Below are 3,880 nucleotides of genomic sequence, written 5' to 3'. Positions count from 1 at the left end.
GCCAGGATGGAAAACAGGTCGAATCGACATTTTTTCCCTCCAAACATTTTTTCCTCAAGAGAATGCCCCTCCCCAACCCCAATCTCTCCTCCACCACATACTCACCTCAAGTTTCTTTGGACTTTGTCATTTCACAGCCAAGGTGATTCCACTTCAGGTAATCTTTCTCAAATTTACACACATCCTTTTTGTTTTTGCTGTTGGCTTAGAACTCTTTTTTAAATCAATTTTTATTGGAGTACAGTCGCTTTACAATGTGTTAGTTTCTACTGTACAGCAAAGTGAATCAGTTATACATATACATATGTTTCCTCTTTTTTGGATTTCCTTCCCATTAAGGTCGCCACAGAGCACTGAGTAGGGTTCCTTGAGCTAAACAGTAGTTCTCATTACTATTTCATGCATAGTATCAATAGCGTACACATCTTTCTTTTAAAAAATCTTTTTCTTTTCCTCACCCAGTTACTTCATAAGCTTTTCTCAGTCTTCCAACTGCCTTTATTACATGCATAAGGCTAGCAGTGACTAGGACTGAGTAAACCACATTTGGTTCCAGCAGGAGCCCTAACAGGCTGGGTGGGTTTATGAGGTTTGATTAACAGGGACATGCAAGAGATTGGCAATGCAAAATTTTATATCTATTATCCATCTATCTATCTCTCCATCATCTACCTATGTTTTTCCGAACTATAGGGCTTTATTAACTTTTTCCAATGCTTATAAGATATGGGAGGATATTTTGATCCAGGTATGTGTAAAAGCGCAGGTTTTTCCTGTTGCCCAGGCTCCAACATGGCTGGCAGGGGTGCTGCTTCCCGCTCTAGAACTCCACAACTTCCAACCAACTTTTTGTGCTTGACCCTTAAAACCCACCTTTCTTTAAGTACCAGCATTCATGAAAAATTATTCACTCAATATGAAGGGGTTTTCTTTCTCATTTTTTAAATTGTAAAGCATTGCAGAAGTATTGCTTATGGGTACATTTTTAATTGCAAATGCACATTATTTGAATGACATCACAAATCAAATAACATTTGTAGATTAGCCCAGGAACTAATCCATTATTTACCTCACTCTGACATGAGAAGGCCAAGTTCTAAGTTTCAAGGAACTCACTTGCAAATAAATATTTGAGATGCTGTTTTTAAATATTTATAGCAATTTACAAGTTTCACTTTGTAATACACACCAACAAAGGATGCCCTTTAACTCATACTACTGCTTTTTCCTTTTAAGAAAAACAGTAACCTGTGGGGCCCAGCTTGAGATCAGAAGACTAAGGTGTATCAGTAGAATGGGTTTTGTCAAGAAACTGAAATAAGGGAAGAATAAAAGAGAAAAGTATAACATTATTAGGCGCATATTACATAGAAATAACTCAGATCCAGAAAAAAGCATTTCATTTAAATACAAATACTTTTTAAAAATTACACTGTGCTGTGTATGCTAAGTCACTTCAGTTCTGTCTAACTCTTTTTCACTCTAAGGGCTATACCCTTCCAGGCTCCTCTGTCCATGGGATTCTCCAGACAAGAACACTGGAGTGGATTGCCATTTCCTCTTCCAGAAGATCTTCCCAACTCAGGGACTGAACCTTTGTCTCTTAGGTACAGGTGGGTTCTTTACCACTAGTGCCACCTGGGAAGCTCCTTTTTATTATGCTTGTTCTAATGGTTACTTCTACGTCATAATATAGGATTTATCAAAATATGTCTCACCAAGTCTCATACAGCTAAGTGTTTCCATTTTAAAAATAACAACTTAGCATCTGCTTACCTATATCTGCTGGTTAGTCATTTAACTCACTGATTATTTTTGGTACGAGATGAGTAGAAGCATTTCTTTTTAAACCATTCCCCCAGATTGCAGTATGTCATCAGCAGGACTTTGCTCCTCATTTCAGTCACTATCTTCTTACATGAATTTTGGCCATAGAGTAAAATGCTCCCAGATGTCAAAGAGAGTTGGGTGCCTCTTTAACATCTCAGCTACTTAGAATCTCAGGATGCATTTCAAAACACAAAAGTCTAAGTTGTTTTAGGGCGTCCCTGGTGGATCAGACAGTAAAGAATCCACCTGCAGTGTGAGAGACGTGGGTTCGATCCCTGGGTGGGGAAGATCCCCCAGAGGAAGGCATGGCAACCCACTCCAATATTCTTGCCTGGAGAATTCCCATGGACAGAAGAGTTTGGCAGTCTACAGACCGTGGGGGTCACAGAGTTGAATACGACTGAGCAGCTAAACACAAGTTGTTTTAAACTACGCTATGGAACTTGGGAGAGAATGTGTGCAGGCAAGGGGCTTCAGTCGTGTCCGACTCTTTGAGACCCTATGGACCGCAGCCCACCAGGTTCCTCTGTCCACAGGAGTTTTCAAGCAAGAATACAGGAGTAGGTTGCCATGCCCTAAGCTGGGGGATCTTCCTGACCCAGGGATCGAACTCACGTCTCCTATGTCTCCTGCATTGGCAGGTGGGTTCTTTACCACTAGCACCGCCTGGGAAGACCTGAAAGAGAAATGCAATCTAATTCAGTAAGAATAAAATGTATCACACACACACACACACACACACACACACACACACACACACGCACTCTCTATTTTAATGGTTAAGTAAAATAAGAAACACAGACTATAACTTTTCTTTGAAAGTTCAGTAGATGTTTCTGTGGCATAGTTTAAAAATTCCTCATAGACCCTTAGTACAAAAGTACAAAGTGAAGTCGCTCAGTAGTGTGCGATCCCATGGACTGTAGCCTACCAGGCTCCTCTGTCCATGGAATTTTCCAGGGAAGAGTCCTAGAGTGGGTTGCCATTTCCTTCTCCTGGGGATCTTCCCAACCCAGGGATTGAACCCAGGTCTCCGGCGTTGCAGGCAGACGCTTTACTGTCTGAGCTACCAGGGAACCCATAGACCCTTAGTTACCTAAGAAATCAAGTCTAAATTCTTCAGTTTGGCTTCAGACAACCTGACTCATATCCTGCTCCACCCACCACTATTTCCCAGTCATCCCCTTCTGTAGCCACACCTGTAGCTTCAATGTGCAACAGACCTTCTTTCATGCGTCTCCCATCTGGCACATTCTTCCTTCCCCTATTCATGCCGATCCTCCAAATTGTGGCTGAGCTTCTATTTCCTCTTTCTAAACCTTCCCTTGCTTCCTTGATTCTCCCCACCCGACTCCCATCTCTTCCAAGGACGAGTTCCTGAATCACTGATTGTCTGAACATCCTAATCACTATTTTCAATGTTTTCCTAACAAGTTGAAAAGTATATTCTTGAGAGTGTGAACTTTCAGATTTCTATTAAACGGCAGGTACATTAAGTAATGACATGTACAAATTGTATGAATATACTGCCACACCCACTCATATTCACATAGGGGATGGGAGCCTAAAATCAGGGTTTATGTTATGTTATGTTCATGCTGATCCCACTCTGAGACAAGTCCCTGAAGCTTGCCCTCCCATGAGTGTTAGTGTCTAATAGTGGCCTTCACTGGCTCTGTTACTTCTTGTCATCCTCTATCCTCCTCTTTTTGAACCCAACTTTTTAATCTTAGTTCAGAACTCTGTATTCAACATATTGGTCCAGTAAGAGTTGAAGTAGGGATCAAAACAAAGAACTTGGGGTTCGGAGGTCTAGATTAGGAGATGCGGGGCTGAGTCCCTCTGCCACTTGGAGTAGTTGGGTTCACTTGGACAAGTCAGTGGGCTTCAATTCCTTCATGTGATTCATGTCTGACTCCTTGCAACCCCATGGACTACAGCACGCCAGGCTTCCCTGTCCTTTACCATCTTCCGGAGTTTGCTCAAACTCACATCCATTGAGTTGGTGATGCCATTGAACAATCTCATGCTCTGTCTCCCTCTTCTCCTC

This window comes from Ovis canadensis, chromosome 2 (assembly GCF_042477335.2).
Source record: "Ovis canadensis isolate MfBH-ARS-UI-01 breed Bighorn chromosome 2, ARS-UI_OviCan_v2, whole genome shotgun sequence".
In the NCBI taxonomy this organism is placed as follows: domain Eukaryota; kingdom Metazoa; phylum Chordata; class Mammalia; order Artiodactyla; family Bovidae; genus Ovis; species Ovis canadensis.
This window is presented reverse-complemented; position numbering follows the sequence as displayed.